The following is a 22,914-nucleotide window of genomic DNA, read 5'->3' on the forward strand; positions in this document are numbered from 1 at the left end:
TCCCTTAAACAGAGTTGCCGGAGATGACCACTTACCTGAAAATGCACCAAGAAAATGTCGTTGCACACGCTCGAGCCTTTGGAGCTACATTTGTGTCCCAGGCAGCGACACCAGACATGTTTAGTGACTTTTATCTACAAATCCATAATTTACACCCCTTAGGCACACCAGACATGTTTAGTGACTTTTATCTACAAATCCATAATTTACACCCCTTTGCACGTATATGTTTTGGCTTAAAACCATACAAAGGAGCTTATAATCTCTTACGCTACCATTCTTATAAATTCAATAAAAAATTTCTTTTTCCTCCTATGTGGGATACATTCCCATACCCATTTTCTTTGCCAAATTTCATTCCAAGTATTCAACCTTGAAGTATTGATACCTCATGCACTCAAACTCTGTTTTAGACAAATCATATATTATTTAGAAGTTCTCATGAAGGAGAACAATACCCATTAAGGATCACTAGTATATACAATATATATTTATTTTTACATGTATCCAAATTTTATAAATATAAATAATATTTACTATATTTTCCAACAACCCTCCACATGAATGGTGATCGATCCAAACATATGAAAATTTCCACACAAAATTTTCAATATAGGATAGGTAGGTGATAATGTATTCCTTGAGATACGCTACCTGACGGTGGGAGCATTTTAGACAAACTCTTAGTGACGTCATTCAGTTGGCTAGTCCGTCTAGCTGTCGCATCGACAGCCTTGTTGCTCACGTTTCGGCAGTCGTGCTACCCTATCTATATGACAACCCATCTAGCCAGCAAATAGATGCTTGTGTCTCAAACATGCATTGTCTTGCAACAAGGGGCACGCACTTGAAACACACAATTCGCCGCAAATAGTACAGATTCAACCGCTCAAAATGTATATGAGAAAGACAGATTCCAAAGACGGTGTCAAAATTTATCGGGAAGGTGGAGAAATTTACTTTTTCATTGATACGAGCCAGCTACCGTCCTTTTGCCCTCTTTACTTTATTTACCCATCTAACCCATAAATCAAAAACTACAGTATTATTTTTTGGAAAGACTAAAATGCATAAATGGTACCTGTGGTTTGTCGAAAATTGTCACTTTGGTCCAAAAAGGTTTGGACTAGCACCAGTGGTCCAAAAGTTTGATTTTGTTGCGAGTTTGGTCTAATTTACTTTGAATTTTTTTTAAATGACAGATTTGCCCTTTTTAATTTTATTTTCTATTTTTTTTATTTTGTTATATTTCTGATTTAAATTAAACAAAAAAGAAATATATTTCCATTCCTCCCTCCTGTAAACAACACCACCACCACTGGTCACCATCTCCTCTCTCTCTCTCTCTCTCTCTCTCTCTCTCTAGTTGGAACACCTCCGATCTCAACCCTCACCGGTTTCTGGCAATGACACCGGTTTCTGGGCTTTATGAACTGTTCTTGAGAGCCATGAAGAACAAACAAAGAGGGAAGGAGAAATATTGAGGGGGGGGAGAGAGAGAGAGAGAGAGAGAGAGAGAGAGAGAGAGAGAGAGAGAGTCGTCATGGTCAGGTTCCCGAAGTATGTTTGTCTTTGTGATAATCATCTAGGTTTGCATTACTGAGAATCTTTCAGCAGATCCGTCATATAATCGTTCTAGGGACGTGCGTTGGGTCAGGTTTGAGTCTAACATAGCATAACCGAAATATACAATACATCATATAATATTAGGAAAACAAATAAGAAAAATAAAATAAAAATAAAAATAAGAAAAATAAATTTCGGGAACCCATGCTATGCTAGGCATGTTTAAGTCTAACCGTTCTAGGGATGAGTCTTTTACTCGAAGGATTATCTGATCTCTGTTACATGTGGCTATATTCATAAGGTAGCTAGTTGACATTACTGAGAATCTTTCAGCAGCTGAGGACTGGGTGAGTTCGGGAACCTAGGAAAGCCTAAGATATGTTTCAGTGGGTTAGTAGTGAGGCTCAGTGAGACTTGGGGGTACCAGTTGAGGAAGTGACTTGGAGGATGCGGGAGGATTGCTGAGGAAAGTATGGATATGTGTGGAAGGTAGTATTGACCCCGTACTACTGCAAGCACATGATCCATACTCGAAACGGTGAGAGTCTGGGAGAATCCGAGAAGCTTCGGGGAAGAGTTTGTAACACGGTTGGGGACAGAGGATGTTCCAGTTGTTGCAGCTTAGTCATTGGCAAGTGAGCTAATGAGCGTGACAGGGTGTCAGACCCTGAAGGATAAGATTTCCAAGAAATTACAGATGCAATATTGATTTGGAGCACTTTGAGAAGAGAGGTTTGTGCCAGGTGCGTATGGTAGAGGGTCCCGGGAAGAGACCATGACTTCTGATCATCAGATGAAAGGCCAGCAGGGCCTAAGTCAGTACATCACTCCAAGGGTTTAGGCCGCTTTCGGCAATCCTTCGAGATTTATTTTATTTTTATTTTATTGTTTTTTTAAATCTGAAAATTAGGAAAACAAATAAGAAAAAAGATAAAATATATTAACATGGGCAGATCCGTCATTTTGAAAAAAATCAGAACAGATTGGACTAAAGACGCAACAAAATGAAAGTTTTGGACCACTGGTGCTAGTCCAAACCTTTTTGGACCAAAGTGACAATTTTCGACATACCACAGGGACCATTTGTGCAGTTTTGTCTTTTGGAAACGAAAAACTATAATATTATTTATTTTTTAAAAACTATAATTTTAAAAATGGTAATTTTTAAATTTTGATAAGTAATAAATTTGTGTACTTTAAGGAATATACACATTTATAAACTAAAAATTATGGGTATTAAGGTTGTTGAGCTGGAATCATTAGAGAGAGAGATATATTAGAATATTAATGCTTATTAATTTTTATAATAACCATACAAGGTTGTTGTGCTGGAATCATTAGAGAGATATAGTAGAATATTAATGCTAATTAATTTTTATAATAACCGTGTACCCCCCAAAAGTGGCGAATGCCGAGCTTTATTACAAAGTTGTTCATTTTTACTTGCAAGAGCATCTAGATCTTATCAACGATGTTCTTAATGTACTTGCTCTTCGCGTTGACCATACTCGTGTCGTCGACATCATTTTATTTATATAAAAACGTGTTTTTTATACTTGTATTGATTTTTATGGTAATTACCAAATACTAATTACATACGCACAAGCAGGGTACCTTCCACTTGTGAAACCGTATATGGTTGCAGTTCAGAGCAACAACGTGTCTGCTGTAAACGAGGCATTGAACGAGATATATGTGGAGGAGGAAGACTATGACAGGCTGCGTGAGTCTATTTACTTGCACGATAGCTTTGACCAGATTGGCCTTGCACATAAGGTGAGTTTGATTACATAATTTGTTATTGAAAAATGAAGTCAAGTACGATGGTCGGATGCATTGTCTAAGAAAAACAAGGTTTACAAGGACGCCATGGAGACCGACCCGGTCCGACGACCGTGAGCTGGCAGAAGAATTGCTTCTTTATTTCATCGACCAGGTACCTGTTTGATATTTTTGTGTTTTATTGGGGTTATGTTTGGTTATAGTTGTAATTTTTCTTTAAGTACGTTGTTATAAAAGAAAAATTACTATTCACTATAACTAGGGCTCTGATACCAATCTGTCACACCCCCAAACCACGTTGGCGGAAACGCCGGAGGGTGAAACGTAATAGTGTATCACAACCATGGCAATAATAAACATAGTAATCAATCATTCATCATACAACCACATTAAACGTGTTACATTGTTTGAATTGTTCATGCAACAACATTAATCTAAAGTATGATGACAAAAAGGGACAAAAGTTCTTCATGTAAACCTTGTCTTTCTTAGACAATACAATCGATTGCTTCCATCTGCCAGCCTTCTTGTAAATATACGCAGCCACACGCCTCATCTCTAGTAGCTCATGTTTCTCAATCAGCAACATCATTAACAGTGTATGATGACATCGTACTTGACTTCATTTTTCAAGAACAAATTATGCAATCAAACTCACCTTCTTCCTAAGCTTTTTTCCCTAGTGTTCGAAGACATCTCAGAGAACCTTAGATGGTTAATTCTATAATACCTTCAACGATCCATGTCATCGGTCAACAAGACCAAGAATACCATACTGACAAGTCTTGGCGCCGCTAGGCACTCCCTGTGCCTGGCGCCGCTAGGGTTCAGACAAAATAGTCGGGGTTCTAGCATTTTCGTCTACTGTAGCAGGAACCTTGGCGCCGCTAGGCCCTAACTGGTGTTCAAGACTTCAGGTTGCACGATTTGTGCGTGGGCCGAACATATATTGGAATTGATAACGGGCTGCCAAATTCGATTATTTTGGCATGTTAAGTGGCTTATTTTGGGCTTCCATATTTTCTCCAAAATAGGCTTAAATAAAGCATATAATTAAATTGGGCCAAAAACAATATATGGTCTCCTAAATTTTAATGGGCTACAAATTGATAAATGGGCTAGTATTTGGGTTGGAAACCCTAATTAGGGTTTGGAAAACCCTAATGCCAATAAAACCCTAATCTTGAGAATTTATCAGGACGCACACGGGAATTAATTAATAACTTGGAATATTAAATAATAATCATTAGCGGAAATTAATCTAAGCAATATTGGACTTAATGGATTAAGTTCTTAATGGGTTAAGTAGGAAACTTAACCCTAATCATCATTTTATGTGAAACCCTAATTTCACTTGGGCCTTAAGTTGGGCCTTTCTATTGGGCTTAGATGATTGGGATAATAATGGGCCATCCAAGAGCAAGCAATTGAACTAGAATAATTTAATGGGCCTAGGGTAGGGCCCATGTAAGTTTTGTGTAATTTAGCTTCGCGTTGACCAGTTTTGTGTAATTTAGCTTCGTGTTGACCAACGATAAGTACATTAAGAACATCGTTGGGTGAACTTGTATGTTTTGTGGTGAACTTGTATGTTTTGTGGTGAACTTGTTGATCATACTTTTAAAAGATTCAAACGAACTTGTTGATCATACTTTTGACTGTAATCACTGTATATTTATGTTTATTGCTGATCATACTTTCTGTTTTCATCTGGCACTTGTAGTGTGATGAACCGAGTAAATTTTGGGCTTTGATTTCTTAGTTGACTTTGGGCCTATGGATTGGGCCTTGGGCTTGAATAAAGCCAACCTTAGGGTAATGTAGTAATTAACCAAGGATGTATTTATGGTTATGTGTTGGGACCCAATTATTTATTGGGTGATGTTTTGATATTGACAGATCGGGAATCTGTCATCCAGCAGCTGGGGTTGAGTCTGCGGGACTTCAGCAGTAGGATTGTGTCTACGGGACTTCAGCAGTATGAGGTGAGTTACCTTCCAGTAGAAGTGGGTGTAAGGCCACAATGTCGGTAGGAGTTATATGATAGATGATTGTCTTTGTGATAATCATCTAGGTTTGCTACTATCTGGTATGTTTGTATGCTAGCATGATATGTTATATGTGATAGTGGTAGTAGAAGGGGAATAGTCCCCGGTAGTAGAAGGGGAATAGTCCCCAGTAGTCGGGTGAAATAGACCGACGGGTAAGTCAAACTATTATTCAGCTTCGTGCTTACAGTTTACAGTTTTGGTTTCAGGTACTTGTTTTAAAGGAAAGGAGTCAGCTTGGTCGCAACGCATCATACTATGTTTTCCGCACATGAGATCCTTGGGATTATACTCTGATATGGTTTCATGATATTATATTTGATTATTAACACTTTGGTTTTGACACGAGACATTATTATGAATGTTTTTAATTAGATCGGTTTTATACAATAACTTAATTAAAATGAAATTTTTGGCCTTGAATTTTGGGATGTTATAAGTTGGTATTAGAGCCTTGGTTTGAGGGATTCGGGCACACTCTTGGGTGTGTCTGAACTAAAACAAAGGACTTGGTATGGAATTTTCAAAAATAAACCCTTTTATGAAAAGAAGTTTGAAAAGAATTTTAAAAGAGAACAAAACTTTGAAAAGAACAAGGTGTGCGATGCGTGCAATCAGCCGAGCTCAAGTAAATTTTCCCAAGATACCCATTCATGTTGTGATATGTTATGATATGATATGATTATGAGAACTGCATGCTAGATTAGGGATAAGGATCTAGGTAGGATGCCTTATGCGCCTATTGTATGTGCTTGTAGACTTGCATGCTAGTACTGATCAGTTAGTGATAGGATAGCCTGATTAGGTTATGCCTGATTGTATGAGCCTTTGTATTGCATGTACAGATTCCTGATAATGTGATGGTTAGATTTTCCATTGTCTGAATGTTGCTTGCATTGTGCTTTGTGGGACTCTTAGTAATGTGAGCTAGCTATTAAGTGAATATGCTAAGTCACATGTGACACAGGCTGGATAATATCATAGTGATGGATTTGACCCTCTTGCGCAACTCTCGTTTGAGTCTAACCGTTCTAGGGGTGAGTCTTTTACTCGAAGGATTATCTGATCTCTATTACATGTGGCTATATTCATAAGGTAGCTAGTTGACATTACTGAGAATCTTTTAGCAGCTGAGGACTGGGTGAGTTCGGGAACCTAGGAAAGCCTAAGATATGTTTCAGTGGGTTAGTAGTGAGGCTCAGTGAGACTTGGGGGTACCAGTTGAGGAAGTGACTTGGAGGATCCGGGAGGATTGTTGAGGAAAGTATGGATAGGTGTGGAAGGTAGTATTGAGCCCGTACTACTGCAAACACATGATCCATACTCGAATCGGTGAGAGTCTGGGAGAATCCGAGAAGCTTCGGGGAAGAGTTTGTGACACGGTTGGGGACAGAGGCTGTTCCAGTTGTTGCAGCTTAGTCATTGGCAAGTGAGCTAGTGAGCGTGACAGGGTGTTAGATCTTGAAGGATAAGATTTCCAAGAAATTGCAGATGCAATATTGATTTGGAGCACTTTGAGAAGAGAGGTTCGTGCCAGGTGCGTATGGTAGAGGGTCCCGGGAAGAGACCATGACTTCTGATCATCAGATGAAAGGCCAGCAGGGCCTAAGTCAGTACATCACTCCAAGGGTTTAGTCCGCTACAGGTGTGGCAGGGTTGATCATGTCAGCAGAAGGTGATTAGGATTCCTCCAGATGTTGCGGGTATGTCATCTTCTACCGCGATTAGATGGATGTTGGGAATCTTTATTAGTGGGTGATTGCCGACTTATGGGTGTTAGTTTTAATTCATGTCACGGTGGGAGTCCGTTTAGGTGGCCGGGAGACGCAAGAAGACCACCATGGCCGCCAACCATGGTGGTTGTCGTCGTGACTGCTCCTCTACCGCCACCAGCCACCATGAGAGGTGGTTGTGTGCGTGTCCAATGGTGTTGATGCGTGTCATGCGTGTCGTGACTGCTCCACTACCTCACCAGACTTTGATATCTTACAATTTTTGGGTTGTTTTAAATTGGGTATTTGGGCCCTAAAATATGTACACAAATTTATGTTATATATATATATATATATATATATATATATATATATATATATATATATATATATATATATATGGCTAGGTTATTTTGTTTCTTACATTTATTGTGTGCTAGAATGCACCAATAGGAATTTAATAAATTAAATCATTATTTAATTAAATAAATATAGATATTAAATGATTTCCATAATTATATGTATATTAAATGATATCCATAATTATAATTCTCTTTTTATGGAAACTAATTAAATCTGTCATTAATGTCAGCAATAACATTTTTTCAGAATGAATTCGCATCTAGGTTTTTATATATGAGTTCGTATTTTGTTTCATGACTCACTCACTTAAAATACAATAAAGTTGCATGGAATATGAAGAACGAGAGTGTATTCTACTAGAATACACTCTCATTCTGCTGAAATACACTCTCATTCTTCTAGATATGAATTTATTCTGAACGAATATTATTGTTGACATTAATGACAAATTTAATTAGTTTCCATAAAAACGAGTTATAAGTATGGATATCATTTAATATACGTATAATTAATACTAAATTCCTATTGGTGCATTCTAGTACACAATAGATGTGAGAAACATTTGAACCTAACTCTCTCTCTCTCTCTATATATATATATATATATATATATATATATATATATATATATATATATATATATATGTATATATATATATATATATATATATATATATATATATATATAAAATTTAAAATAAAATAAATAAAAATAATTATTAAGGAGAAATTAAATTAATTATTTCTTAATTAATTAAGTTATATTAAATTGGAACAAAAGAAAAAAAAAGACTGAATTCCCGAATTCCTGAAACCCACTAATAAAATGCATGATACGACGCCCTTTGATTCAAATCCGATTCCTCTCGAGCGGTTCTTTCAACCCCTGCTTTGCAATTTCTTCAATCAATTTTCCTGGTGCCAAGAATCTCCATCGATTTCATTAAAGTGAGGCTAAATCGATTTCTAGGTTAGTATTTGTTTGCACTGAATTTTTGCTATCAATTGCATCTGGGTGCTTCAGTATGTGTTTTATTTTCATGATATATTAGTATGTGTTCTTCCTGTGTGTTTTATTTTCATGATATATTATAATGTGTTCTCGAAAATGAGTATCTTATGATCATTATAGAGTTTTTAGAACCTACCGTGGACTTACAGTACCGATTAAAAACGGGTTGAATCATGAAAGTAAAACACACAGAATGCCAGAAAAGTACCAAATGTAAAGTTGCTTGTATAGTTGCTCTTTAATATCAAGGAAAGGAAATTTCTTGTATCAATTTAATGTTTATTTTGGATGTGAAATTGTTTAAATTTAGAAGACCCACCAAAATTGGCCAGCAATGGAGTGAAATATTGGCATTGTGTATCTATAGTTGATTTTATTATTTGAAATTGGTTGATTAATCGTTAGAGATTTCTTGGTCTGTAAACCGAAACCGTCTAACCCGCCCGCAGCGTTATGCAGATGGAGCAATATAAAACTTTTCCATGCCCCTATGGGAAGGGGGACGTACTTCGTAAGATATCAAAGTTTGATGATAACCCGGGTAAAGCTTACTATACATGTCCTGCAAAGGTGAACAATCAAAAGTTTTTTATTAATGCAAATATGTATATACCTCTTAGGTTGTGTGTCAGGATAAGACAACTCTTATGATTTCCTTACTCTGTGACAGGAGAAAGATTCAGTGTAACAACGTAAATTTTCAAAATAATTTTTCATTTTTAAAACATACTTTCAATCACACAATAATCACAAAACATAATGTATTCACTGTGTCATAACAAAACATGTCCCAAAATCTCAATAACATAAACTCCATAAGTGTGTACGGATCATGTCGGCGCCTTCCCGCGATCATCACTAGTACCTGAAACACATAACATAACAACTGTAAGCATAAATGCTTAGTGAGTTCCCCAAGATACCACATACAACACATACGCCTTTCCAGGCCATAACTCTGTAGGATCTTCCGATCCATGTGTCTCAGGGGACTTCCGTCTCGAATCCCGGTAGACCTTCCGGTCCTACCCGTATCGACCTTCCGGTCCGTAACCTCTTGACCTTCCGGTCCATGTCATCTTGACCTTCCGGTCCATATCATCTTGACCTTCCGGTCCATACCATACATAGCATACATAACACATACATATCACATAACCATATATAGCACATACATCTCATAGCATACAAGACCTTCCGGTCACACATAGGTACCCTTCCAGGTACAGTATAGTGAGAAGACTCACCTCAATGAAGTCGGATAACCTCTCGTGCTCAACGTCCTGACCTAGCCTCCTCCTATTATTCAAATAACATTTCCGATCAATATTCTCTCATAGCCTCATCTCTACAGATTGGGTAGAAGGCCATTCTACCCTTCCCTGAACTCTCTTGAATCAGTCTTGACCAGAACCCTAAAGTCAACGAAAGTCAACGGTCAAACTTTGACCCGACTCGTCGAGTGCACAAGGGCGACTCGGCGAGTCCAAATGGGTCCTCTGAATCCTTTCAGCCTCTCTTGGATCGTCGAGTCATCGTCCCACTCGACGAGTTACACCTGTCACGAATCGCGGGGCAACCCCGACCCGACTCGTCGAGTCCACTTATGGACTCGGCGAGTTGCTTCCATGTTCTTACTCAAATGACCTTCTAAGGTCAGATCTGCTTCCCTAACTATCAGATCTACCCTTCAAGTGTTCAAATGTCACGTAAAGGTGCAACCTTTACGTGCATGCAACCCACAACAAGTCAAAAATGGAGAAATAACTCTAAAAATGGCAACCTAGTCCCCAATCTCTCATTTGCTTGCATAAAGTTGAGGGATAGTGACTCTATGGACCTCTAATGGTCCAGATCTGATGCTATTGACACAAAGGGGACCTCATGCTCACTAGATCTTACATAAAATGGAGGTAAAAACCCTAAAATCATGAAATCTATCATATCAACATGAAATAGAAAGGATTATACCTCCAGAGATGAATTCTCAAGATGTTTAGCCTAGATCCAAGCCCCCTTCACGCTCTAGATGGGTGTTTCCTTCTTCCTTCTAGCAAAACTACACCAAAAGTGATGTATTAGCCTCTTCTTGCTCTCAACTCTCCCACTGCTCTCTCTAGGGTTTCTCTGGGATGAAGTGGCCGCAAATGGAGGCTATAAAGGCCTTTAAATAGGGCACAGACCCCGAGAGTTAGGGTTTCAAATTACAGCGCGGACTCGCCGAGTCCACGCATCGACTCGTCGAGTCCTTCATTAAATCAGACAAGAAATGCGCGATCCTACTCAGCGAGTCTGAGCCCCTACTCGCCGAGTCCCTCCCTAAAACTCAAGATAAATACTTAAAATAAGATACCTGGGAATCCTGATGTTACAATTCTCCCCCACTAGAATCAGACTTCGCCCTCGAAGTCTTGCTCGGCAAACAACTCTGGATGCTGCTCCCGCATCTCCAACTCCGGCTCCCAAGTCAGCTCGGACCCTCTCCGATGTTGCCACTGGACCTGCACCAGGGGCACCTCCTTGTTCCTCAGAACCTTGATCTTCCGATCCATAATCGCCATCGGCCTCTCAACATAATTCAGGCTTGCATCCACTTGAATATCTCCCAATGGCACCACCGCCGACTCGTCGGCTATACACTTCCTTAACTGAGACACGTGGAAGGTGTCATGAATCTGGCTCAGCTCCGCAGGTAGCTCCAACCGATATGCTACCCATCCCACCCTCGCGGTCACCCTGAACGGACCGATGTATCGGGGCCCCAACTTGCCCCTCTTCCTGAATCGGATCACTCCTTTCCAAGGAGACACTTTCAGGAGTACGAAGTCTCCCACCTGGAACTCAAGCTCGGATCGTCGCTTTCCGCATAACTCTTCTGACGACTCTGAGCCGTTAATAACCTCTGTCTAACCTGCTGTATCTGCTCTGTCGTCTGAAGCACTATCTCAGTGCTACCCATCACACGCTGCCCTACCTCTCCCCAGCAAATGGGAGTCCGACACCTCCTCCCATACAACAACTCGAAGGGAGGCATACCAATACTCGAATGGTGGCTGTTGTTATAAGAAAACTCAGCCAACGGCAGATACTTGTCCCAACTTCCCCCGAAGTCCAACACACATGCTCGGAGCATGTCCTTGAGCGTCTGAATCGTCCGCTCACTCTGCCCGTCCGTCTGTGGGTGGTAAGCGGTACTGAAATGCAGCCTCGTGCCCAACTCCTCGTGGAACTTCTTCCAGAACCTGGAAGTGAAACGTACATCTCGATCTGACACAATCGAGATCGGCACCCCATGCCGCGATACCACCTCCCTCACATACAACTCTGCCAGCCTCTCAGCAGAAGAGCTCTCACTGATAGCAAGAAAATGCGCGCTCTTCGTCATCCGGTCGACTATCACCCAAATTGCATCGACGCCCCTCGCGGTCCTCGGCAATTATTGATAAAATCCATAGAAATCTGTTCCCACTTCCACTGGGGAACCTCAAGTGGCTGCAACTTGCCATGCGGTCGCTGGTGCTCAGCCTTAACCGTGCGACAGGTCAAGCACCTCTCAACAAACCATGCTACATCCCTCTTCATACAGGGCCACCAATAATCTTTCTTCAGGTCCAAATACATCTTAGTGGCCCCGAGATGGATCGAGAACCTCGATCGGTACGCCTCCTCCATCAAAGTGGTGCGCGTCCCGCCTGCATACGACACCCAAATCCGACCCTGAAAGGTCATAAGCCCACGGCTATCGGTAACAAACTCAGGTACCTGCCCAATCACCCGTTCTCTCTTGCGGTTCTCCGGTCTCACGGCCTCTGCCTGGGCCTCCCGAATGGTGTCCAACACCGGAGTCATCACTGTCAATCGCATACAAGTGTCTCGAATCGGGGCACTCTCCGCCCTACGACTCAGCGCATCAGCTACAACATTAGCTTTGCCCGGGTGGTACAGGATCTCACAATCGTAATCCTTTACCACGTCCAACCATCTCCTCTAGCGCATATTCAGATTGGGCTGATCCATCAAATACTTCAAGCTCTTATGGTCCGTGTATATGGTACACCGAACCCCATACAAATAGTGACGTCAGATCTTGAGGGCGAACACCACTGCCCCCAATTCCAGGTCGTGAGTGGGATATCTCGTCTCATGAGGCTTCAGCTGCCTCGATGCATACGCTATCACATGCCCCCTCTGCATAAGTAATGCACCCAACCCTGATATCGATGCGTCACAAAACACCACAAAGTCCTCCATCCCTTCCGGGAGGGCTAACACCGGAGCTTCGCATAATCTCTGGCGAAGTGTCTCAAACGAGGTCTGCTGCTCCGGACCCCATGAAAAAGCAACACCCTTCCGGGTCAACCTGGTGAGAGGCACGACGGTCTTGGAGAAATCTCTGATAAATCTCCGATAGTAGTCGGCCAATCCTAGAAAACTCCTGATCTCGGTGGGTGATCTCGGCACCTCCCACCTCATAACCGCCTCAATCTTAGCCGGATCGACCAAAATCCCATTCTGGTTGACGAGATGCCCCAAGAACTGGACCTCCCGTAACCAAAACTCGCACTTGGAGAATTTAGCATAAAGCCTCTCTGTCCTCAATACCTCGAGGATCTCTCTCAGTCTCAGATGCTCCTCGTGCTGCTCTCTAGATCTCGAATACACTAAAATATCGTCAATGAACACGATCACCGATCGGTCCAACATCGGTCTGCACACCCTGTTCATGAGATCCATGAATGCTGTCGGTGCATTGGTGAGCTCGAAAGGCATCACCACGAACTCGTAATGCCCATAACGAGTCCTGAACGCCGTCTTCTGGATATCCTCATCACGCACTCTCATCTGATGATATCCAGACCTCAGATCAATCTTGGAGAACCAAGACGCTCCCTGCAACTGATCGAACAAATCGTCGATCCTCGGTAATGGGTAACGGTTCTTGACCGTCAACTTGTTCAACTCTCGGTAATCAATGCACATCCGGTGTGAACCATCCTTTTTCTTGACAAAAAGGATCAGTGCTCCCCAAGGGGAACTACTCGGTCTAATAAACCCCTTCCCCAGCAGCTCCTGAAGCTGCGAGGATAACTCCTGCATCTCTGGCGGCGCAAGGCGATAAGGCGCCTTGGCGATAGGCGCTACCCCCGGAACCAAGTCGATAGGGAATTCTACCTGCCTCTCGGGAGGCACACCCGGCAACTCCTCGGGAAAAACATCCGGGAACTCATGCACTATCAGAACGTCATCCATCGAACTCGGCCTCCCAGCGGTCTCTCGTGTGTCCATCACATAGGCTACAAACCCGCTGCAGCCCTGCTGTAAACTCTGTCTCGCTCTGGCAGCCGAACAAAACGCTGACCCACATCGGGTACCCTCGCCGTACACCGTAAGTACTCCCCCACTAGGGTCTCGTATCGTCACCAACTGTCGCTCGCAGTCTATAACAGCCCCAAATCGGCTCAACCAATCCATACCCACTATAACACATACGTCCCCCATTGCAGTCGGGACTAGATCTATCGGGAACTCAACACCGAAGATCTCGAGTATAGATCCTCGAATCACATCCGTAGGATACACCGCTCGCTCGTCAGCTATGGAAAATCGTAGAGGTCGACTCAACGCCTCTCGTCGGCTACTGATGTGTCGACTAAACGCTATCGACACAAATGATCGACTCGCACCCGAGTCAAATAATACTAAGGCAGGTACCGAACTCACAAGAAAAGTACCTACGTATATCATAATATAAGCACAATATCTCAACTCAGCATAAATAAATAAAGAATACATACCAGCCACAACATCGGGCGCTGCACGGACCTCCTCCGCTGTCAACTGGAAAGCTCTCCCGCGAACCTTCGGTGCCTCGGCCTTCGCTGGCCGAACCTCGGTAACCCTAGCAGCAGGTGCAGATCCATGTGCTGATCCCTGATGTAACTGCGGGCACTCGACCTTCCGATGGCCAGTCTGGTTGCAATGAAAGCAAACCATAAACCCCTTGGGGCAATCCTTGGCGATATGCCCCTCCTTGCCACATTTGTAGCAAGCACCTCCCTTTCCGCACTTCCCACAAGTGCGGCCCTTCTGGCCTCCAGATCTCGTATCAGCGGATTTTGCCTGCTTGGCTGCCGGCTGAGACTGTGCCGGCCGCCGATCCATCCTGTGAGACTCGGCCTCCTCCCTGGCCTGAGTCTCCAACTCAATCTCCCTCTTCCGGGCATTTTCCTGAAGCTCGACAAATGTCCGGTAAGTCGAGTTCGACACGAACTCCCGTATATCCCTCCTCAAAACGCCCAAATATCGGCTCATGCGTGCCTGCTCAGTAGACACCTGCTCAGGGCAGAACATCGCCACTCATGAAACTTCCTGGTAACCACAGTAACAGAATCAGTACCCTGCTTGAGGGTCAAGAACTCCTGAACCAACCGTTCCCTCTCCACCGGGGGAACATACTCGTCTCTGAACATAGCGGTGAACTTCTCCCAGGTCACCTCTGTAATCTCTGCAAGAGTGAAGCTCGCCGTCACGAACTTCCACCAGTCCTTCGCTCCCAAGCGAAGCTGGTTCAGCGCGAACCGTACCCTCAGATGCTCCGGACATGAACACGTGTAAAAGCATCCCTCAATATCAGAAATCCATCTCATCGCAGCGATCGGATCCTGCGTCCCATCAAACTCTGGTGGCTTCGTGTTGCTGAACTCCCGCAACAACAACGAGTCACCTCCCTGAGGCCTGGCAGCAGCCACAGCTGCAGTAGCTACAGCAGCCGCAGCCTCAGTCACCGCTGCGTACCGCTCATCAAAAGTCTCAATCAATGTGGTCTTGATAGACCCAAACATCTCCGGAATCTCGGCTCGAATCGCCGCTGCCACCTCATCGTGGATCATCTGACGAAGCTCCTCGTCACTCACGCCGCTCATCTCAGGTCTGTGGCATGTCCCAACCATGATGTCTCTGAAATACAACATAATAATATCAGAAACCCGCTCGAGCATACTTGCGCTCGATAACTCAACCCTACTTGTTCCCCAGTACCCTAAGGATTCTTACTTGGACTGTGCACTGATCCGGTGTCTTCAGTAGTACGGGCCCTATACTACCGTCCACACCGCATCAATGTTCACCCCAAGTCCTCCTCCTAGGATCCCAGATCACAAGTACTCTATATCTCACTGGCATAGGCTACCCTTCGGTAGACCTCTCATCAGCTCCTCACTGCTACCTACTCGCTCTCAAGCATCACATAGCAGCAAAATCCTTCCTAGGCTAAGGCATCACAAAATCAGGCCACTCTAGTCCTAATATGAATACCTAGCCAACTCTAGCATGCATATCATATCATAACATATCTCATAACATATAATGTAAGGGTATTTTGGGAAATCACCGTTCAGGCGCTGGCTGATCGTACACACTGCTTCCTTCTGCCTTTCTCAAAATCTTTTACTCTTTTAGAAAAATTGTTTATCTTATGAAAAACTTTCTCAAATCCTCAGTTTGAGTTCAAATTCATCCGAAGATGCACCCGAATCCCTCAAACCAAGGCTCTGATACCAACTTGTAACAACGTAAATTTTCAAAATAATTTTTCATTTCTAAAACAGACTTTCAATCACACGATAATCACAAAACATAATGTATCCACTGTGTCATAACAAAACATGTCCCAAAATCTCAATAACATAAACTCCATAAGTGTGTACGGATCATGCCGGCGCCTTCCCGCGATCATCACTAGTACCTGAAACACATAACATAACAACTGTAAGCATAAATGCTTAGTGAGTTCCCCAAGATACCACATACAACACATACGCCTTTCCAGGCCATAACTCTGTAGGATCTTCCGATCCATGTGTCTCAGGGGACTTCCGTCCCGAATCCCGGTAGACCTTCCGGTCCTACCCGTATCGACCTTCCGGTCCGTAACCTCTTGACCTTCCGGTCCATGTCATCTTGACCTTCCGGTCCATATCATCTTGACCTTCCGGTCCATGTCATCTTGACCTTCCGGTCCATATCATCTTGACCGGTCAATACCATACATAGCATACATAGCACATACATATCACATAACCGCATATAGCACATACATCTCATAGCATACAAGACCTTCCGGTCACACATAGGTACCCTTCCAGGTACAGTATAGTGAGAAGACTCACCTCAATGAAGTCGGATAAACTCTCGTGCTCAACGTCCTGACCTAGCCTCCTCCTATTATTCAAATAACATTTCCGATCAATATTCTCTCATAGCCTCATCTCTAAACATTGGGTAGAAGGCCATTCTACCCTTCCCTGAACTCTCTTGAATCAGTCTTGACCAGAACCCTAAAGTCAACGAAAGTCAACGGTCAAACTTTGACCCGACTCTTCGAGTGCACAAGGGCGACTCGGCGAGTCCAAATGGGTCCTCCGAATCCTTTCAGCCTCTCTTGGCTCGTCGAGTCATCGTCCCACTCGACGAGTTACACCTGTCATGAATCGCGGGGCAACCCCGACCCGACTCGTCGAGTCCACTTATGGACTCGGCGAGTTGCTTCCATGTTCTTACTCAAATGACCTTCTAAGGTCAGATCTGCTTCCCTAACTATCAGATCTACCCTTCAAGTGTTCAAATGTCACGTAAAGGTGCAACCTTTACGTGCATGCAACCCACAACAAGTCAAAAATGGAGAAATAACTCTAAAAATGGCAACCTAGTCCCCAATCTCTCATTTGCTTGCATAAAGTTGAGGGATAGTGACTCTATGGACCTCTAATGGTCCAGATCTGATGCTATTGACACAAAGGGGACCTCATGCTCACTAGATCTTACATAAAATGGAGGTAAAAACCCTAAAATCATGAAATCTATCATATCAACATGAAATAGAAAGGATTATACCTCCAGAGATGAATTCTCAAGATGATTAGCCCAGATCCAGGCCCCCTTCACGCTCTAGATGGGTGTTTCCTTCTTCCTTCTAGCAAAACTACACCAAAAGTGATGTATTAGCCTCTTCTTGCTCTCAACTCTCCCACTGCTCTCTCTAGGGTTTCTCTGGGATGAAGTGGCCGCAAATGGAGGCTATAAAGGCCTTTAAATAGGGCACAAACCCCGAGAGTTAGGGTTTCAAATTACAGCGCGGACTCGCCGAGTCCACGCATCGACTCGTCGAGTCCTTCATTAAATCAGACAAGAAATGCGCGATCCTACTCAGCGAGTCTGAGCCCCTACTCGCCGAGTCCCTCCCTAAAACTCAAGATAAATACTTAAAATAAGATACCTGGGAATCCGGATGTTACATTCAGGTTGGTGGTGTAGATATTTTCATACTTGGTGGTGTCGTTGTGGTCAAGGCTACTATACTACATGAAAAAAAGATGGGGGTGTATTATACAAATGCACCATATATGTATGTTAAAATGTTAATTCATTTTCTAGGCTACCTATAAATACATTTGTGATTGTTTGGTATATAGGGTGAGCAAAACTGCGGCTATAAGGAGCTTGTGCCCAAGGGAGCAGGAAGTTCTTGAACTTCTCATAGACATGACTGCTTAAACTGCAAGCTTTTGTCTATGCAGATAAAGTTATTGAAGGCAAAGCCAGATGTGCTAATGCATCATGAGGACCATCCTACTTCTCAATCAACTCAGAGTGAAGACCCGAAAGGTCTATCCCGTAATAATGAGCAAGCACCGTGATGATATGGCCGCTGAGTATGGGACTGGAAGGACGAGCTAGTGCGCCACAGCGGCAAAACTGAAGTGTGAGGACCCGCGGTAGGTTCAACGGTCGGCCATTGACGAAGCACCACAGGAAGAAGAGATCTTGCAAGTTCAACTTGTCCATCTCCTGGCGGTGTAGAATATGAGTGATGATCATCCTGCAAGTAGAAGAGACGAGAGTTATATAAGACCAAGAATACCATACTGACAAGTCTTGGCACCCCTAGGCACTCCCTGTGCATGGCGCCGCTAGGGTACAGACAAAATAATTAGGGTTCTAGCATTTTCTTCTACTGTAGCAGGAACCTTGGCGCCGCTAGGCCCTAACTGGTGTTCAGGACTTCAGGCTGCACGATTTGTGCGTGGGCCGAACAGATATTGGAATTGATAACGGGCTGCTAAATTCGATTATTTTGGCTTGTTAAGTGGCTTATTTTGGGCTGCCATATTTTCTCCAAAATAGGCTTAAATAAAGCATATAATTAAATTGGGCCAAAAACAATATACGGTCTCCTAAATTTTAATGGGCTACAAACTGTAACGTCCCAAAAATTACAAGGAATTTAAAACATTTAAGAACCAATAAAAGTAAGACACGTGTCACGACATTATGAAAAACAGTCAACCAAAAGCCAAGTCAGAGTATGTCACAACTAGGAATTCTAATGCTCTGTAAACATTAAACAAGGATAACATTGTAACTAAAACTTGAAAGCATGTATGATGCTTAATCAATGACAACAAAATTCCATCAAACACTCTATACAACTCTTCAAATAGTCAACAAAAGATTGGAAACCCTAGAGATCCCGGTTTAAGTCCATTATGGACTAGGATTTTTTTATTGGGCCTAATCGGCCAATAAACTTCCAATGTGACTATTTTGGGCTTAGAACTCTTAAATGGGCTCTCATTGGACTCACTTTCATGAGACTTAACCTTTTTGGGCTATAAGCCTAAAATGGACTAGTTTACCTTTAATGGACCTTAATGGGCCATAAAACCCATTCTTTTATACAAATGGGGCCGTGAATACGCTTAAGGGCCCAATGGGCCGATAATTTTTCTTTATGGGCTACATGTTTTCGAACAAAACAAGAATGGGCTCAAATTATTACACTACTCCTTTCCTTAAGCCCATTTTCGGCAAATAAGTTTGTTTTTTAAAAAAAAAAAAGAAAATGGAGGATTTGTGTGGCATTGCCACCTCTATATTATTTAGCATGTAACCAAGCTTGAAAATCCCATACTTCCATGTATGTCAAATCATCTTCTCTCTCTTTCCCCCCCCCCCCCCCCCCTCTCTTCTTTTTCTCGGCTAAACACATAAACACACACATCTCACTAAAAATCTTCCTAAACACTCTCAAAGAAAACAACTCTTCGTCCTCCATTCAAACCTTCGAGAATTGTAAGTGCTTCAAGAGGGATTTCATCCAAAGATCACTTCAAGCTACACTCTAGTGGTAAGATCTTGCAAACATATTTCCTTTCTACACTCATTCACTCTTCTTACCACTTTAAATTCATGATCATACTCCTAGAAACATACTAAGTTCGAGATCCACCCAAGAAAGCTTGCTAGGGCCGAGAATAGCATCAAACTCTTCCATTTCTTTCTTCAAATTGAAAACAACAAGCAAATGTGAATTCATACCCCTCTATTTTCGGTTTTCATATGATTTATGGGGGAGAATACAAGTAAAATGTGAAGATCTATGTGTATTTGTAGGTTATGTGTGATTTCTTGTATTTTTGTGGTAAATATGTGCTAAAAAATGAAAGATATTTCGAGATCTATAGTTCAAGAAGGAAAAATATGTGATCTAGGTCATATTTCACTTAACATGTCAAGATAAACTACTATACAAGCTTTAAAATAACACACTACAACATAAAACTCATTATTGGACTATTTTTGTCAAATAAACAAAAGTTTGGGAAAAAGTTGTCATTTACGGTTTTTACAAGGCTCAAAATGTCAAAACAGTTAAAATAGAAGTTTTTATGAACATTATGCTTTTCAAAGGACTAAAAATGTAAATTATAGCCTATTGGGCTAAAATTTTGGGCTTTTCAACCCATAGGCCCAAAGTTGCGAAAAATATGGTTTTTAAGGGGCTGAAATGGAAATTTTTCTCAAAACAGGGGCTATAAACATAAATAAACCTATTTCAGGGGTTAAAATGGCCTTATTTATCAAAAGGGACTAAAAATGCAAAGATTTTGGATTTTGGGTAAAAAGTGTAAAAATTGCGAAAAGTGTGGATTTCAAATGCAAATCTTCTAACTAAGGGGCTGAAACTGTCCAAAATAAACCTTTGGGCTTAAAACATTATTTAATTAAGTTTTTAGGCCAAAAATGTCAAGAAAAAGAGTTCAAGGACCTAATATGTCATTTTTCATAAAAAGGGCTAAAAATTGCCAAATTTACCAAAATAAGGGGCTGAATAGGTCAAACTAATATTTTTGGTCAATTATGTTAATAATAAAATATAAAATAATTGGGTCAAAATATACAAAACTTTATAACTTATGGGTTTTAAATAGAAAAATAACTATTTTTATAAATCTATAAATCGTTATAAAACAAATTCGTGATTTTTGCGACATATCGATTAAACAACTCGCAACACTAATACTATACAAAACAAGTAAACATTCTAAATGTCGGGCTTGAGAGATTCTAATCATGCTTATTGGGCCTTCGTGACCCATTAACATGACTTTTGGGCCTAACATAAATAATACATGTTATTGGGTCTCTTGTGACCCAATTACAATACATCATATAATCGTGCCTAGCATAGCATAACCTGGTGTGCCCTGTACGTTGGGTCCCACACCGTATCCATACCTTGCATGCCCGGTACGTTGGGTCCCACGCTTGCATGCCCTGTGCGTTGGGTCCCACGCCATGTCTAGTGTGCCCGGTCCGTTGGGTCCCACACTGGTGTGCCCGGTCCGTTGGGTCCCACACCTGTCTAGTGTCGCGTCCAACACTAGTTCGTGTACCTCCCCAGTGCGTCGGGCGATGTCATGACCCTTCGTCCCCGTATATAATATATATAATATAACATGAGTCAGCGTAGCGAATCTCAATCTCACGCGGGGAAGAAGAACGGACTAACGGGTACCACCTGATATCCAAATACACTATAAATATACCATCCATGAGGTTTGACCAACTGCCTAATGGTCAAAAAGTCAACGGTCAACGGTCCACGTCATCGGTCAACAAGACCAAGAATACCATACTGACAAGTCTTGGCGCCTATAGATTCCGAGCGATGGTTATCAATTCCATCCCATGCTTATGGTTGTTATTTTATGCTTATGCTTTGTAGTTTATGCTTACATGAAAGCGTATAGATTCCGAGCGATGGATAATGCATTAAACACAAACACGACACGATTAAACACGAGGATTACTTTTATATAAACTCTAAACTTAAAAACACATTAAACACAAGGACTACTTTTATATAAACTCCAAACTTAAAACATAAAATTCAAAAGACAATTTTGAACTCCACCAATGTCTTCATCACAATTACCAGCACTCACCACCACCACCACCTTTGCGTCCAACACCAAACTTAAAAACATAAAAACCATTCGATTATTTACAACACAAAGATAAAACACAAAGATAAATCGTCTTAAAATCACTAAGCAGGTCATTAATTGCGAGCCCACATGGAGTCTGAGATTTCGGTTTCTTGAGAATCGTTCCCCAGATACTTGCAAACCACGGGCACCCTATACTCCTTAGTTCCTCCCATAAAAGTGTGCAGACCGGATTTGCATTTGGTTACATATTCTTCGACTCTTCCAATCGCATCGAAGTCCAAATCACCAGAATATGCCAATTCAGCAAGAGCATCGCGTATTTCCGACTTCTTTACATGACCTGAAACGTATGATAGTATAGTCAAAAAATTTACCAGCATCCTTGATCTGCTATCAAGTCGCCGCCTGATATTATAAATTGACCCACAACTTTTTTTACCTGATCTTCTAGAGGAAGTGCTCCCTCTTGACTGCGAACTCCTCCCTGTTGAAGTGGATGGAGTACAACTATCAAAAATACAAGTCAATCGACCCCAATATTCTGGCGAAGGACCATCAACAGCATAAAGGCCGCTGGTCTTCTGTATGCATAACCAATGTTAAATCAAGAAAAAAAAAAAAAAGAGAGAGAGAGAGAGAGAGAGAGAGAGAGAGAGAGAGAGAGAGAGAGAGAGAGAGAGAGAGGGGGTTACTATCATTTTTAATATTACCTTCCTGTACTTGTACGCCAATTTGAGATCGTCGAAATAATGCTGACACGCAACGTCCATGCCTTCCTTCATTTCTAAGCCGCTTTTCTGACATAATTTATCAGCAAAGTGTGTCCAGAATAAATCAGTCTTAGCATTTCCCATGGTCCGGTCTTGACCATTGCAGACTTGTTCCAACAATTTCACATATGTTGTATTATGCTGACGCAATAAGTCAAGTAACTCATGATTCTTGTTAGACATCTACACGTAACCATAAAAATATATTGAAATTATCAAGATTGTACTCCTATAGTCCTACAGGCATAAAACATATATTGAAATCTATGAACTTAATGTAAAAAACCTGTACTCTTTGCTCTTTTTTTGTCGCTTACCCTGTAAAAAAGAAAAAATAAAATAATTTAACCAGGCCCGAGGTAACCCTTTG

At 41.9% G+C, this 22,914-nt stretch overlaps 1 long non-coding RNA gene across 2 annotated transcripts; it reads right to left on the reverse strand.

Moving 5' to 3' along the window:
• Positions 1 to 21,616: 21,616 nt before the first annotated feature.
• LOC145125779 (uncharacterized) lies at positions 21,617 to 22,536 on the reverse strand. 2 transcript variants are annotated; one of them, XR_013716153.1, is made up of 3 exons: positions 22,485 to 22,536; positions 22,214 to 22,355; positions 21,617 to 22,114 (listed from the first exon to the last, which is right to left on the reverse strand). It is a non-coding gene; the product is annotated as an uncharacterized LOC145125779 (long non-coding RNA). The 2 variants fall into 2 exon arrangements; XR_013716152.1 differs by lacking the exon at positions 22,485 to 22,536 and having other exon boundaries at positions 22,214 to 22,455.
• Positions 22,537 to 22,914: the final 378 nt, after the last annotated feature.

The sequence above is a fragment of the Lactuca virosa genome, chromosome 7, assembly GCF_052849685.1.
Source record: "Lactuca virosa cultivar CGN04683 chromosome 7, Lactuca_virosa_CGN04683_v6, whole genome shotgun sequence".
Lineage (NCBI taxonomy): Eukaryota > Viridiplantae > Streptophyta > Magnoliopsida > Asterales > Asteraceae > Lactuca > Lactuca virosa.